The sequence below is a fragment of the Musca autumnalis genome, unplaced genomic scaffold (genome assembly GCF_047663935.1).
Source record: "Musca autumnalis isolate F117 unplaced genomic scaffold, ASM4766393v1 scaffold_2, whole genome shotgun sequence".
NCBI classification, from domain to species: Eukaryota; Metazoa; Arthropoda; class Insecta; order Diptera; family Muscidae; genus Musca; species Musca autumnalis.
The window spans coordinates 183,092,551-183,110,522 of record NW_027411755.1 but is presented as its reverse complement, the minus strand read 5'-3'; positions in this window follow the sequence as shown (position 1 = coordinate 183,110,522).

Here is a 17,972-nt window from a genome sequence, read left to right as displayed (position 1 = left end):
CACTCGACATAGACTCACTCCTTTCCCGTGCGCAAGTCTTCTTTAAGCCTCTATTGTCGTGGCGAATTGGCCGCTACTCTCTGTCGACCACCCTCTCAGCTACTCAATTCGCCTCCGCTGCCGCTGCACTGACTCTCTCCGACCATGTTTACTTTGTTTATTCCCTATGAGAGTATTTTGATCCCAACGGTACCCCCGCTATGCAAAAAAAAAAAAAAACATTACAAGTAATTTCTACATTTATTATTGGGAACAAAAACACACAATCGTTCGTTCATAGGCAAAACAGACTAACTCAAAATAACAAAAAAATAACAACTTAAACAACCTTTCTGGCCTTTTTGTCATAAATTTCTAGGTTTGTGTGGGGAAAACGAGTTTTACGACTTTCCCCCTCACAGTTTCCAGGGTCGACTTAAGGACCCACGAACCTTATGTAAGAACAACAGTTAATTGTGCTTCAATGCTTTATTGATACAATTACGTATATATGAATATTCAATTATTTTGAGATTAGTCGGGGATGTAGTGATTGATTGGCTGATGCTACAAACAATCTCGGATGGATGCTTGTCGGCCCGATGATGATCGGGTGTGGGGATGGGATTAGGGATAGCAGGGTGGCTGTCGCCTCAACAGTCGTCGGATATGTGGATCGGCTCGGTGATATTCGGTTGTTGGTCGCTCGTCGGCAATCGTTGTGTTGCTCGGCTCTGGGTAGTCGGATGCCGTCGGATACGGTCGGCTCGTTGGTAGTCGTCAGGTGTGTTTGCTCGCATCTGGGGTGCTCGGATGATGTCGGCTTGTTGGTAGTTGTCGCCGATATTCTTCTCGGCAGTACTCGGCTCGGTATTGGATCGACAATCGGCTGGGCGTCTTTCGGGTGATTGATCGTACTCGGCTGTTGACGGTCGGCTCTGCTACTCTGCAAAGAGAAGAGTCGGAAATGGTTAGGTAACGGAGCGAACGAATCGGCAGGAGCGAACAAATGGGCAGGAGCGAACCAATCGGCAGGAGCGAACGAATCGGCAGGAGCGAACGAATCGACAGGAGCGAACGAATCGTCAGGAGCGAACTAATCAGCAGGAGCGAACGAATCGACAGGAGCGAACGAATCGACAGGAGCGAACGAGTCGACAGGAGCAAACGAATCGACAGGAGCGAACGAATCGACAGGAGCGAACGAGTCGACAGGAGCGAACGATTCGTCAGGAGCGAACGAATCGACAGGAGCGAACGAATCGACAGGAGCGAACGAATCGACAGGAGCGAACGAATCGTCAGGAGCGAACTAATCAGCAGGAGCGAACGAATCGACAGGAGCGAACGAATCGACAGGAGCGAACGAGTCGACAGGAGCGAACGAATCGACAGGAGCGAACGATTCGTCAGGAGCAAACGAATCGACAGGAGCGAACGAATCGACAGGAGCGAACGAGTCGACAGGAGCGAACGAATCGACAGGAGCGAACGAGTCGACAGGAGCGAACGATTCGTCAGGAGCGAACGAATCGACAGGAGCGAACGAATCGACAGGAGCGAACGAATCGACAGGAGCGAACGAATCGTCAGGAGCGAACTAATCAGCAGGAGCGAACGAATCGACAGGAGCGAACGAATCGACAGGAGCGAACGAGTCGACAGGAGCGAACGAATCGACAGGAGCGAACGATTCGTCAGGAGCGAACGAATCGACAGGAGCGAACGAATCGACAGGAGCGAACGAGTCGACAGGAGCGAACGAATCGACAGGAGCGAACGAGTTGACAGGAGCGAACGAATCGTCAGGAGCGAACTAATCAGCAGGAGCGAACGAATCGACAGGGGCGAACGTATCACAAGGTCGATGGCTAATGTAATCCTCGGTTGAATCGAATTGGACTGCGGACAATGCCACACGTCTTCTCTTTTACGTCGGTTAACTCCAGCACTCGACAAATTCAGCGACGAAAACCATACATCTTATCCATCTGGGTTTACGGAGTGAAGGAGAATTATTTGTAAGGCGAGACAACCAGGAAATACACTGAAGTTTAAATAATGTATGAATGGAGTTGTAATTATGCATGATGTTGGGATTATGCATGCACTGATAAGGTAGTTTTGTATTGAAACCAACTGTTGGAGTGTTTCTTATGTTAAGAGTTATTAGGTCATTAGTATTCAAAATATCTAATAGGGCTTGGTTCCTATGTATGAATTAGTATCACTGCCTATTAGTACGTCGATACCTCTTTTCTTGATCCTCCTAACCAGATGCTGCAATTCTCAAGAAGGTGATGTGGGTGAGTCAAACGGCAGATTCACTGACGATGGAGGTTTATCTGAATGACCTCAATCATATGCCCCTAAACAGACTTCTTGGGAGTTTGTTATGGTTTCGGCACGGTGGTTAACCATCTGGCTGTTTTGTTGGGCATCATTGTACTCTCCGATTCTTGCCCTTTCAATTTTAAAGCTGACATCCGGACCTTTTGTCTTCGATAGCCTGGCTAGTGGGATATTGTTGTTGCAACAGTGTTTGTTATTATGTTTGTAAGTTCGTTCTTCTGTTCAATCTGGCTCTGGGTCTATCTCCAGTTCCAGGAAAGTGGCTGCTTCGATGGGATGTAACCACAGATCCACTGAAGTTAGATGAGTAAGTATGGCTGGGCAGTTGAAAAGGTGTTTTGTGTCGTGCGGGTCCATGCCACATACTGGGCAGATGTCTTGCACGGCGGGCCGATTTCCGCCCAATAAGAATTTAGGCGACTGCAATATCCCGAGCGTCGTTGAGCCAAAACCACTCTAGTTTGTCGTGACAGCTGACGCTCCTCAGCTGCAATAGTTGGGGGATGTATTTCGAGGACTTTATTCACACCATAATTGCTTAGGGTCTTGGCAACTGCATCCGTGTGAATACTATTTAAACCTGCTTGATATACTTGTTGATCTAGGGGGTCTCTCCTGTATCGTTGGACCTCTCCCTCTAGAGCATGGATATCCTTCCTGATCTGCCTGAATGTGTCGGGCCTACCCACAAGATGGTGATTGGGATGGCTCACACGGTAACATCCAAGCAGGTACTGCAACGAAAGCATCTCATTGTGTTGCTTTACTGGAAGAATCCTTGCCTCCTCATGTAGATGGTCCACTGAAGATGTGAGGAGGCATCCTGTTGCTGTTTTCAGGGCGGCATTCTGGCAAGTTTGAATCTTTTTCCAATTCGTATCACATAATCTCGGGGACACGGCGACTGGCGCCGCATAGCTTACCATAGACCGACCTATCGCGTTATATGTGGTCAACAAGCTTTCTTTATCTGCACTCCAACTGCTGCTGGCTAGGGATTTGAGGACTATGTTCCTACTTTTCAGTTTGTCGCAGATAGCTGTGGCGTGCGCGCACGACGTGAAAGTAGTGTCAAATGTGACACCTCAAATTTTGGGGCAGTTAGGTATCCGACGCCAGGATCGTGCAATCACCCGCATACGTTACGATCTCGATGCCGTATGGAGGGACGGAATACAGGAGAGGTAGAGGTTAAACAGTTCCGGAGATATCACCCCACCTTGGGGAACTCCCTGTTTCACTCTGCGGGACTGGACTTCTTGTTCCTGAATTCCACGTACGACTGGCGTACACACATATAATTGACTATCCAACGTTTCAAGCTTGTTCAATGTCCTCAAACAGCGTGGAGTGCCTGACTGTATCAAATGCTTTTGATTAGTCAAGCGCCACTATCACTGTTCTATCGCACGGCCATCTCTGGTTGAGTCCTTGACAAATATGTGTGGTAATGGCGTGTAGCGCAGTTGTTGTGCTGTGCTGCTTACGGAATTCATGCTGATGATCTTGCAACTTAATAGCTATTTCTGATGCTGGGGAGGACTAAGGTCTCAAGGGTTTTTGCTACGGGGGACAAAAGCGAAATAGGCCTGTACGATTCACTTTAGCTAGCATCCGTGTCGGGCTTCCGTAGTGGGACCACCCTGCCCATTTTCCAGACTTCGGGAACAATGAGGGTGGATAGCGACAAGTTGAGAACTTTAGTGAGATACTCCACTCCGGCTCATCCAGCTGCTTCAGCATTACCATGGAGATTCCATCAGGGCCCAACGCTTTGGATGATTCAGCGTTCCTGATGGCATTGGCAACATCATCCATTGTAAACTGAGGTGGTTCCTCCTCGGCAGGAAGAGATCTGATGCGACGTAATACTCTGCTCTTCGCCCTGTCACTCTCGGGGTGCTCGACAAACTGATTTAACCACTTGTTCCGCTTATGCTCGCCGACCAGCCTGTTAACTTCCAGTGTCAGCTCCCTGACTCTGGGGTCATTGGGGTTGGTTCGACGAAGCTCATAACGCTCATTTGCTAATCCCGTCGCCTCTGCTCGGAAGTTTGGCCTTACTTCGGGTATTCGACCAGTAGGGATATGGCGAGCGGCTGCAGCAGTAATGATGTTTCGGAACGTCCTTTCCGCTACCCGAACATCAGAAGGATTGGGCATTTCTCTGAAGCGGTGATTGGTGAACTCTCTGAAACCCGGCCAATCAGCTTTCTTATGATTGACGAATGTGCGGCGTTCGGAGGTAATGAAATCGGGTGGTCTGCTAATGGAGACAATTATGGGGAGATGGTTTGATCCAATGGAAATGACGGGTTGCCAGGTAACGTCATTTGTCAGACCAAGTAACACGATGGTTATGTCTGGCTAGTGGGAGATCGTCTAGTCCCATGACAAGGAAAATGTCACCTTCTTTCTTCTACTTGTGAAAATCTTTCCACTTCAAGACTTTCACTTCAAAGTCCAGTTTTGTTTATAAAAGATCCTCAGCAAACGCTCCGTTTCGATTTTGAAGCCATGGTGAGGGATTTTGTCCTTCCTCATTAGCATCAATTTACCACATTCCCATGAATTTGCTGAACTGGTAACTACCTCACCGAGAGATTGTGGGTCCTAGTGATACATTCAGAGCCCCCCCCCCCCCTATAAACCCACTGCTGATTATTTTTTTTTTCTCCACGTCCTAGATGCATGTGTTCCATTTTTTTGTCTTTGACTTCGATTTCTTCGATGGTCACCTGAAGATCTTTGGGTTGTCTGCCGGACCCTCTACTAGTTTCCATCAATGCAGAGAAAAGCTCGTCCTTGTAGTGCCGTTTGACTAGCTTGGCATAAGTAGATGGCGGCTCCGCTCCGGTTTCCGTGGCCATCTTCCACTTCTGGAAGATCCTAGGCTTCAGTTCTAAGTCCGCGGTAATTCCATAAGATTCTGAGGTCGCGTGCATCCTTTTCATGTTCGAGCTCACCTTGTCGATCTCTGTCAAAGGATAATTTTCCCTTTAGTTTGTGTGCTTATAGCATCAAAACAATTCGAGAAAAGGTCTTAAACTGCACTTTTCCCAAAATTGAATTGATCAATAAATAAGTTTTTCTTTGGGCCCTATTTCGAGGGCAAGTCCATACTACTTAATATAATGGGCTAAAAGCTTCTAAAAAGTCTGCCGGAACCAACTAAACTGCGTAGTACATAAAAAACTCTCGAAAAGTGAAACCAATTTGGTCCAAAGGGTTTACATTGCATTACTTCTTACAGACTCCGATATTGACTACATCGGACCACTCTTTCGAGTACCTCCCACACAATGTTTGAAAAAAGTGCAGTTTAAGGACTCCTCTGGAATCATTTTAACATTTTTGGCAACAGGTTATGTATTCGGCCCAAATTTTTTCGGGTCCAAGTCTGTACTTCCTGAGAAATTGGCCCAAAAACTCGAAAAATCCATAAAGGCGTCAGAATAATTGTGTTTAGCTGACCGATACTTTGTCAAGTTCCAAGTAGGTATTTATGGGGCAAATACTTCAGGTACCACCTTGCCAAAAGTTCAAAACATTTCTTAAGTCGTCCAAAGACCCAAAATGTCAAACAAATATACGGTGACTAACTAAAATGACTGTCTGCCACGATAAATATAGAAACGAATGACATCCCGATGACCGAAGAGGTCAAGTTGAGTTCATTGTCAATGCCCCTAAAGGTCAAAGCAGGAACGATGTTGATTTGACTCAACTCCCCACGAATGATTCACCTCAAAGTCGAACGATGTTAAGTCAAAGAGGATGAATAAACCCTAAGTATAAACAAGCGTGCAGAAACCTGTGAAGTCTGACACGGCACCGGCCTCTGTAGTTCATACCAAAACCAACACTTCTTCATCAAAGAATATGGTGAAGAGAGTTTGGTCAATGTGAGAAGTACACCCTAAGGCCTAGAGACCCAACTCGAACAAAGAATCCAAACCTGCTACCAACAGAACGAAAGCAGGAAAGACATCACTGCCAAGGTAGCCTCACAAACTAACCTGAGCCAAAAAGTATCTTCGGAATCTCTTCTTACGGGTCGCAGCACTGAAAAGAAAACCAGAAATCAATAGTAACAGATGAATTGCGAGTGACAGTCATCGATAGAGCTGACACTGATGGGAGATCACTGACAATGGAGTGTTGCTTATCTGCTGACATTGTGATGTCGGGTGCTTGGGAACCTCCCAAACACACGCCGTTCGGTAACGCTGCCCCTTACATAGTCAAGGTCATATGTCCCTAAAATCCCTAGAATTCCAAACTTTAGATACGGCCTTGACGAACTCTGGGAAGGTTGGCAACTAGCGGTTTTCAATTTGAAGGAGATCCCCTGCAGAAGGGTTTTGCCAACATGGGTGCCATTACCCACTGTGTAGCCTGTTCGCATACTAAAAATACTCTTTGCTCAGAATCCCAATCTGCAGACCAGCTCATAAAAACTGGTTAGCCACAGTTCGGAGATTGGGGGTCTTGTCATCAGGGTCTCAATAGACCCCCAGGGATAAGAATATTTAGGGACTTGCGGCGGAAACTGTATTTGTCTAAAGACAAATCCCTCATTATTGACTGGAAAGTATCCAATGAGTTCAAGTTTTTCCGATCAACGCTTCGAAGATCTGCCCAATCCTTCTGATGTTAGGGTAGCAGAAAATCCGTTCCGTGACATCATCACTGCTGCAGCCGCTCGCCATATACCTACTGGTCGAATACCCGAAGTGAAACCAAGTATCCCAGCAGAGGCAACGGGATTAGCAAATGAGCGTGATGAACTTTGTCGTGTCAAACACAGTGACCCTAGAGTCAGTAGGTGATAGGTTGGTCGATGAGCATAGCCGGAAAAAATGTCTTAATCATCTGAAGAATTGCAACATTAGAGTCTGAATAAGTTACTTTCGAAACCTGGAAAGAAGGAGGATAGGGCATCAGTCACCTTTGATCCGAAAAGATGTGCAAGTTATTTAAATCGACAGTCTGTCAAGAAGAGTACGACGTCTCTTTCAGCCGAGGATGAACCACCACAATTTGCATTGGAAGATGTTACAAATTGTCATCAGGAACACTAAATTATCAAAAGCGTTGGACCCTGATGGAATCAGGGGAGTGAACCAGAGCAAGCCATGTCCTAGAACAGTTTAGGGATATGCAGTGAATTGCAATAAACTTAAAACTCGATTTTCGGTTAGTCGATTATTTGAGAGTGTTCTAAAAGTCGACTTTCGATTAATCGTTAACCGCCGAAAACCGATTATAATCGAATATAATCGATCATTTTCGTTGATGCGAACCGTGATAGTTATATGTATAAAAAAGTATCATAGATTACGCGGTTTTAGCACACCTAATAGTCAACTAAAACTAATAGTCTACCCCGATTAATAGCCGACTTCGAATACTAATACACTACGATAAATGGTTGACTGCGAATAATAGTTGACTCCGTCTTCCGAAAGTCGACTAAGACTAAGCGATTATCCGGTTTTTGCACAGTCAACAGAAGCTGCAATTCCGATAGTCGACAAAGACTAAGCTATTATCCGGTTTTCGCACAGTCAATAGTCGACTACGACTTTTGGAAATTTTACAGTTAATAATCGATTAACCGAAATCGATTTTACGTAGCCCTAGAACAGTTATGGTGGCGCTCGACTTATCAAAAGCCTTTGATATTGTCAAACACTCCATGCTTTTTGAGGACATGAAACAGACTACCCTCCGGGCAAGTTTGGAACGTTGGATAATCAATTCTATTTGTGAACGCCAGTCGTATGTGGAATTCAGGAACATCAAGTCCAAGCCACGTAGAGTGAAACAGTGATTTCACCAAGGTGGGGGGTAATATCTCAGGAACACTTTAAAACCTTCTTCTGCTGGTATCCTTTACTCCCTGTGGAGCATAGGGCCTGAACCATCCTTTCATGTCGAACTCTGTTGAGCGATATTTGACTGACGTGGTTCCATGAATAGTTTGCTGCTTGTAGTTCTGCGTCGATCGACCTTCTCCACATTTTAGCTGGTGCACCAGCACGCCGGCCTCTCCCCTTTGGATTCCAACGAAGCGCTTGACGAACAATAGTTTCGGAAGGTCTCTGTAGCATGTGCCCTATCCAGCGCTATTTTCGTTCGTTCATAAAACTCAACAGGAGCTGCAATTTGATATGTGATGTTCAATAGTTCAGCATTCCGTATGCGGTTCGGCCACCAAAGGTTTAAAATTTACCGCTGACATTTATTTGTGAAGGTTTGTAGACGGGCTTCTATTGAAGTCGTGCGTTTCCAGGTTTCGCATTCTCAAAAATGGACATAGTTACATACGAAACATCGTGTGTGTTGTGATTTGTCGGGATCTCCAAATAGGCTGAAGCATGCCGAAAGCAGCCATTGCTTTATAATGTCTTTTTCAGCTCCACCCTATATCGTAATTTGGCTACCATGGTAATTGAATTTGTCCACCCATTCGATGTCAACTTCATCAATGCGGATGTGTGAATCTGTATTCGCTCCATACCCTCCCGGGATGGACTTAGTTTTTCAGATGTTTATTTCAAGCCCGACTGAACGCGACTCATTTTTAATGGAGTTGATATTTTCCTGCAAGGGCACTCCTTAGAAAAGGATGAAGGGTTTAACGACCCAGCGGACCCCACGTGAATCCCGTGAGCGACTGTCTTGGAGACAGCGGCTCATGGGTCAGCGTCTGTTCTCCCATGTTGTAGTAAAACACCTGAAGTGTCCGTTTGCCATGTTAGGTGCGGCTGCAAGCGAGTGTCTGCTTCGATTCGAACGGGCTGATATATAAATATTCAAAACGTGTCTTTGGACTCATCACCCATCGACTTAGAATACTGATGTAGTTAAGCATGGAAAGAAACAACTACTTCTAACAACTATTCCAAGGGTAATCATATGAGAAAGCCACCTGCTTCGGCAGCTGGCACAAGGATTTTGGAGGTGCCTAATCTTTGTAAGAACATTTCGATGAATGAAACCGAACCAAATCAAAGATACCAAACTCCAATTAACCTCTACCTTTCCTGTACTCCACCACTACACCATCTTGGAGTCAGGTACCTTCCCTGTAGTGCGATTCTCTAACTCATTTTTTGAGTTAACGATAAATGTCGGTAAAATTAAAACACAAAACTATGAATGAAAAGTTCAAATCAAAGTTGACAACTTTGTTGCTATCGGTAGAACTTTTCGAATACTTTCTCTTGGTCGCTAACTTACCGAAAAAAATCGTTCATTACCGAATTCATAAGCATATTAATTATACCGATTTTTGTCGGTAACTCAAAAAATGTGTTAGAGAATCGCACTGCTGAAGTCATTTGCGAAAGAATGTAGCCAGACTCCGTAAGGTACTTTGGAAGGATGATAATCCAAAACAGATTGTTGGAAAACCAATGCACCCACATTACTGTTTAGTGTTTTTTCTTTAATGACACATTTTATCCAAAATGTGGCCGGTCAAACAATTGCATGAAACCCAGTAGTGATTGTGAAATGATAACGAATTGGAAGATGCACAATATGCTGCTTCAACAAAGCGGCGATACAGCTAATGATGATACCAATTGACCACCAAGAAAAAGGTGTTCGTCGATAAACCAGCCATTTCAAGAGTTAGAGTTAGATGATATAATTAGGAGCCAAAGGGGGGAAATTTGTTCTGATTCAAAAGCAATATTGACCCTTAAAATTTAACCACCCTATCTATATATACTCATATTTTATAACAAGTAAAAAAGGATCAGTCGGCTTTGCCGACAGATATATACCCTCAGCCTGTGTGAATTGAAACACTTTTTTTCCAAAAAGGTATATATTTAAAGGGTTTTGACAATTTTGGGCGTATGAACCGACAAAAATATGGATTTGGATAGAAGCTCAAAAAGTTTTGCAGGGAAGGTATCGAAAGGAATGGACCGACATATTCCATTTTGAAATTGGGTCTTATTTTGGGTGTCGTTTCAGTTGGTCACCATATAATTCACAGGTTTTGGACCATTTTATCAGGAAGCATGATATCGCTGTAAACAGGAGCAATAGGTAAAAATTTTCTAGGGATCCTAGCACAGACCCTTAACCGGGTTGCTCTGTTTATGAGATATCGCGCGTACTATTTTAGCTAATATTTTCGAATTTTTGTGGACCTACAAGCACCACCTTTGAATTTCAGCTAATATTCGAAGAAATATTACGATGTGCAAAGTATTTGGTGCGAGAGTTGTCGTGCTCTCCAGCCACTACATGGTGCCATAGAGTGTTTTTACACTTTTCGGGCAGTTTTCGCAAGAGGTATGGACTTTCCCCTGAAAAAACTTTTACCGTCGTAATTGAGGCAGCGAATGAAAGTTGCTTCAAAAAAAATCAAAGTGATTTCAGAGCAGTTCTTAAAGTGAACTTATCCACAATTTTGTGTGGGAGGTACCCGAAGGATTGGACAGATATAGTCCATATTCAAACCTAATATATATTTGGTAGATATATTGGGATGTGTAAAGTATGGACCAAATCGGTCACTACCATCAAGAGTTATCATGCGCACAGTTTTTTCGAACATTTTTGAACTCTTGGGGGAGGTACCTGAAGGAGTGAACAGATATATCCCACCTTCGAACATAAACCAAGTTTGGACAAAATATTACGAAGGCCAAATTTTGGAGCGTATCGGCAGATCCGTTCAAGATTTATCTTGCGCTCCAACCACTACACACGGTGTCATAGGGATTTTTTGCACCATTCAGGCTAATTTCTCAGGAAGTATTGACTTGCCCTTGATAAAACTTGTAGTGTCGTATAGAGGACAGTCAATATAAGTTGTTACAACAAAAATCAAAAAGCGATTCGAGAGCAGGTCCTAAAGTGAACTTTTCCAAAATTGTGTGTGGGAGGTACCCGAAGGACTGGACGGATTGGATCCATATTAAAATCTCATCTAAGGTTAGTAGAAATTTCACGACGTGCAAAGCAGGGACCAAATCGGTAACTCCCTTCAAGAGTTATCGTGCTCACAATTTTTCCGAACATTTCCGAAATTTTGTGGGGGAGGTACCGGTAGGAGTGGACCGATATATCGCATCTTCGAACTTAAACCAAGTTTGGACAAAACATTACGAAAGCCAAATTTTGGAACGAATCGATTGATCCGTTCGATAGTTATCGTGCGCTCCAGCCAGCCAGACAAGACAGAGAGACGAACGGACATGGCTAAATCAACTCCAAATTGTCTGAAACGGATTTCGTCCAAGCATACTTGGGGTCTAAAACCATTATTTCGATGAGGCACATTTTGCCGTATGAAAGTGTATATACCCTCGTTAGCATTAATGCTGAGGGTATAAAAAGAACCTCTTATGGTAGCCTATTAGTAGTCCATTCAAATTCACCATATACACGGTGCTCTTGAAGCAAATTTAAATGGAAGGTGCTTGCACCTGGGAAGTTTTTGCGTATTCTGAAACTACAATGTTCATAGATGAGAAAAATCCAAAAACAAGAAAAAATCGCTGTAGGGATTTTTAAATAAATCGCGTTCAAAATTCACATTTTTAGGTGTTTTTTTTTTTTTTTTTTTTTTTTTTTTTGGTTTTCACGATTTTGCTTGGAAACCGCAAATCAAATCGAATTGAAGCTAAAGAAAATGTTGAAGCTGTGAAAATTCTCTAGAGAATTGGTGTTTATGATTTGTTCCCAGGCAGTACCATTTGTGAGATAAAGAATCTCAAGTTTCATTTTAAGGTTTTTTTGTTAGGGTTTCCCGATTTTGCTGGCAAGTCTTATCGATATGGGACCTAAGAAAATCTTAAAGCTGTGAAAATTCTCTACAAGTCTGTTTTAAGTAACCATGGTTGTAGCATTTTTTAGATATATAAGTTTAAGTTAGGAATTTGCAGCCATGACATTGTTTTATAAGGGGGAGATACAGAATTTAATTAAATTTGAATTGTCCCAATTTTAACTTCTATATCTCAAAAACGGGAAAGCCGACGAGGATACCATAAAGGTTAATCTTGTAGAGAATTTTCATAGCTACAACATTTTCTTTAGTCCCATTTTGATGGGACTTGCGATTTCTAAGCAAAATCATGAAAACCTAAAAAACTCTTAAAGCTGCCAACTTAAATCGCTATGTATAGGGTGTTTTTTTTTTAAGCTAGATAGAACTTTAAATTGTAAAAAGTAACACAAAAAATTAAATTTTGATGAAACCTTTTTTATTTGTTTCAGTATACTCTGACAAATCATCAGGAATAGACTCACGCTTGAACAACGCTACGAAATTATCCAAATTTACTTTGAAAATCAGTCGTCGATTCGCGCAATTTATAGACGACTTCGTCATTTGTATGGCGTACATAATCGTCCATCTGAACAAGCGCATTTTTGGCTTAACGGGTTTGTTAATAAGCAAAATTGCAGCAAATGGAGTGAGACCAATCCACAAGAGACCCTACAGAACCCATTACATCCAGAAAAATGCACCGTATGGTGCGGTTTTCACGCTGGTGGCATCATCGGACCTTATTTCATCAAAAATGAGGCCGGAGCTCGCGTTACGGTCAATGGAGATAGTTACCGCACCATGATCAATGATTTTTTGTTTGAAAATATGGATGACATTGATCTCCTCCGGATGGCGCTACGTGGCGTCAAGAACAGCCGCGGTGCCCATATGCCCGAAATCATTTTCAAATGTTAATGTCATGTTAATTTCGAATAAAAAAAAAATTTGATTACAATTTAATTTTTTGTGTTATTTTTTTAAAATTTCAAGTTCTATCGGGCTTAAAAACACCCTGTATTTAAAAAGCGCTCCGGCGATTTTTTTTCTCATCTATGAACATTTTAGTTTCAGAATCGGCAAAAACTTCCCAAGTGCAAGTACCTTCCATTTAAATTTGCTTCAAAAGCACCGTGTATAGCTCCCTTTAATGGGATTACAAAAACTTCATTAGTGTTAAAACTTCTACAGACACTCCCTTATGGTTGTCTATAGATCCTCAGTTCTAGAACCTAAATATTCTTCCTAAATAAAGATGAATTTTTCAAAAAAAAAAAAAAAAATATTAAAATTATTCATAATTTATGAAATATTTACATACACAGGTTTGTATGTTTATATTGGTTGATTTATTTTCTACATAAAATATTTATTGTTGCTTTTCCCTCACGAAATACAAATATTTCATAAACAATTTTAAGCAATTAAAACATTTGGCACTCTGCATGCCACAAAAAAAGAAAAGCAAATCGCCAGCAAGCCGAAGTAGCGGGGCGGTGATTTGTTACAAAACCGGTGACAGTGCGGCAGTCTAAACTGAAAATGTCTTTAACGAAGATCGGTGGTGATGGTGGCTACGATGGCATGTTGGTGGGCATTTTGACTAGTGGCAAGCGCCACGCCAAGGATTTGCCACCATCACGACCAAAATTGATAACAACAACTGAGGATGTCAATACGTTTGTCTAAAAGGGATTCTAATTTTCGCATAAAACAAATATTAAATGTACAAAATTTAAGCGAAATGTTTCATACAAATTTTTGAATGTAAAAATAATCAAAAAAAAAATCGAATTTTCGAAAAATTGTTGTGACACAATGGCAAATTCACCAAACGCCAACGAATGTTTATGAAATTGTGAAAGAATTTTTTTAATGTTAAATAATTTTTCACGAAAAAGGCACGAAACAAATAAGAAAAACATACATAACATATTTATGTATGTACGGTATGATGTTTTTTCGCCATTGAAAATTTATTTATGTATCCGAATGGCTTGAGGATTTGTCGAGTAGATATTTTGTATCATGAAATTAAAAAAAAAAATTATGTGGTCGAGTGATATGAAAACAGATGTGTTTTTTTTCGTTTCTTTTGAAATATAATATTTAGGGAGGCTATTATTGTTTTTGCTAAAACTCTCAGTTCGTAGCCAGATAACACGTTCTATCAGTTCGAATGTCTGCCCACGACTAGTGATGGTTGTCCAACAGCTAAGTTATGTACCCTGAAAATAAGACAACAAATGTTTAAATACTGAATAACAAATGGTTATTGTTGCCGTTCATATATCGCACGACCTTTTAATGGAAATCTTGTTTCAAAAGAATATACGTTTTTCCGATGTTAGTATTCTGTTGTCGGAAATGTGTGATTTGAAACCAAACGTCAGTCAGTTTGATTTATAAAAAAAGTTACAGAAATTTAAATTGTTCTCTAAAATCAATAGTCTGAACATTTTTAGCCACAATCATTACTTTAGTAAAAATCTTGTTGTTGTTGTTTCCGTCTACAAGGATACCAAGAGATAGTCTACACAAATCATCAAATCACAATTTATTTTGACAGCCGATTATGTTCTTCTTTGAACGCATCATTTAGTTTGCCTATAGGCATCTTCCTTATAGACTCCCTTTTGGCCACTTGTGAAGTTTCTTGTTCCTCTACGAAAACCTCTGGCCGTTTATAATGAATTCCATTGTACCTCCCATACAAAAGTTCGAAAATGTTCGGAAAATCTGTGCGCACGTTAACTCTTGAAGGGAATAACCGATTTGGTTCATACCTTGCACATCGTGAAATTTCTACCAGACTTAGATGAGGTTCCAATATGGACTTCATCGGCCCACTCCTTCGGGTACCTTCCACACAAAATTTCGAAAAATTTCAAGTTAGGACCTCCTCTTAAATCGCTTTGATGTTTGTTACTTACTTACTTACTTAGCTGGCCCATTACAGAACATTTGTTCTATAGGCCGAACTAAGAAGAGATCTCCATTCCTCTCTATTTGTTGCTTTGCACACTGGAATACCGCGCCTTGTCATCTCATCATCCACTTGTTTGCGCCATCTATTCCTTGGCCTGCCAATTCTGCGTGCACCGCCATGTGGCATGTATTCATACGCCTTTTTAGCGGGTTCATCATCGCTCATTCTTATGATATGGCCTAGCCAACGCAATCGCTGCATCTCGATACGTTTAACTATATTCATGTCGTTGTATAGCAGATACAGCTCGTGGTTCATGCGACGTCGATATTCACCGTCAACGCAGATTGGTCCGTAGATCTTTCGAAGAATTTTTCTCTCAAACACACCAAGCACTGCCATGTCTGCTTGCGCAAGTACCCAGGCTTCGGAGCCATACATTAGCACGGGTAGTATCAGTGTTTTGTAGAGCGTTATTTTTGTTTGACGAGATGTGGCTTTGTTTTTAAACTGCTTACTTAATCCAAAGTAGCATCTGTTGGCCAATACAATTCTTCTTTTTATTTCACAACTGATGTCGTTTGTTGTGTTGACGGAGGTGCCGAGGTAGACGAAGTCTTTTACTACCTCAATATTATAGGAACCAACTTCCACAGTCGGTCCGAGCTCAATGGACGCATTGCGCGTCGACACCATCAACTTGGTCTTCTCACCGTTTACCGCCAGACCCACTTTAGCAGATTCTCCTTCGACCTTTATAAAGGTATCAGTTACTTCTTTTACTGATCGACCCATGATGTCTATATCATCAGCATAAGCAAGTAACATGTGACTGTTGGTGTAGATTGTGCCACTTCTTTTGACGTTTGCCTCTCGTATAACTTTTTCTAGCAGGATGTTGAAGAGGTCACACGAAAGGCTGTCTCCTTGTCTGAAACCTCTTTTGGTACCAAACTCTTCGGAGAGGTTCTTTCCTATTTTAACTGAGGACCTCGTGTCAGTTAAAGTCATTTTACAAAGCCGGATGAGCTTTGCGGAAATACCAAATTCAGACATGGCTTGGAATACCTTTGAGCGCAGCGGACTGTCGAAGGCTGCTTTATAATCGACAAAAAGGTGGTAGGTGTCGATCTGCATCTCTTGGGTCTTCTCCAGGATTTGCCGCAGGGTAAATATCTGGTCAATGGTGGACTTGCCAGGTCTAAAGCCGCATTGGTATGGTCCAATAATCTCGTTGACCATTGGCTTTAGTCGTTCGCACAATATCCCTGACACGATCTTGTAGGCAATAGGGAGTAGACTTATGCCCCTATAGTTAGAGCATACAGTCTTATCTCCCTTCTTGTGGACGGGGCACAGGATACTCAGGTTCCAATCGTCGGGTACTCGTTCTTCCTGCCAGATGGTGCTAACTAGCTGATGAATACACCTTATCAGCGTGTCGCCTCCGGTTTTGAACAGCTCGGCTGGTAAGCCATCGGCCCCTGCTGCCTTATTATTCTTCAGCCGATTTATTGCTGTCTTTACCTCATCTTGGCTGGGCGGTATACATTCAATACCATCTTCTGGGATTGGGACTGTGGTATCTTCGTCGTCTTCGCTGCTATTGGATACCAACAGATTTGAAAAATGTTCTTTCCATATCCTGAGTACACTATCTGTATCAGTTACCAAATTACCTTGCTGGTCTCTACAGGAGGATGTGCCTGTACCAAAGCCATCAGTTTGATGCTTGACTCTTTGGTAGAATTTTCGGACTTCATTCTGGCTCCTGTACATCTCGATTTTTTCACACTCCCGCTTTTCCATCTCTCTCTTTTTCCTGCGGAAAAGACGTTTCTCCTCTCTCCTTTTCTCCCTGTATCTCTCTCGTGCGCTACGCGTTGCTACGGATTGTAAAGTAGCCTTATATGCCGCATTTTTCTCTTCGGTGGCAGCACGACACTCCTCATCATACCATGGATTCCTTGGTGGAGGTCTCTGGTATCCAAGTATGGATTTTGCGGCTGTTTGCATGGAGTGGGCAATGCTTTGCCATTGCGCTGATATGTTATCGGGATGAGGAGGGCTTTGATTAAGCAATTGGGCTAGTTGAGTGGAATATGCTGTGGCTATCTGTTGTGATTGCAGCTTACCGATGTCTAACTTTCGTGTTGTGTCCGTTCGTACTTTGTTTGCTACGTTTAAGCGGGTGCGTACCTTTGCTGCAACAAGGTAGTGGTCCGAATCAATGTTTGCGCCTCGGAACGATCGTACATCCAACACGCTCGATGAATGTCTTCCATCTATCACAACATGATCAATTTGGTTTCTTGTTTTCTGATCTGGAGACAGCCAGGTGCCCTTATGAATATCGAGATGATTAAATCTGGTACTGCTAACTACCATGTTTTTTGCAGCTGCAAAGTCTATCAGTCTCATACCATTGTCAGATGTTTCACTGTGGAGACTGAATTTCCCGACTGTTGGGCCAAAGATATTCTCCTTTCCAATTTTGGCATTAAAATCGCCTAGAATGATTTTAATGTCATGGGCAGGGCAACGGTCATATGTTTCTTCTAAGCGCTCGTAAAATATATCTTTGGTCTGTTCATCCTTTTCTTCAGTGGGAGCATGAGCGCAGATAAAGCTGATGTTGAAGAATTTAGCTTTTATTCGAATTGCAGCAAGTCTTTCATTCACTGGAGTGAAGCTGGATACAAGATGTTTTAGTTTCCGACTAACTACGAATCCACAACCAAACTCATGCTTTACGTCATGGCAGCTATAATACAGTGCGTCACCTTTAGGTGTTGTTGTGACGCCTTTCCCAATCCATCGTATTTCCTGTATGGCAGTAATATCGGTCTTGTACTTTTCAAGTACGTCTGTCAGTGCGAAGACTGCACCTTCTCTATAAAGAGTGCG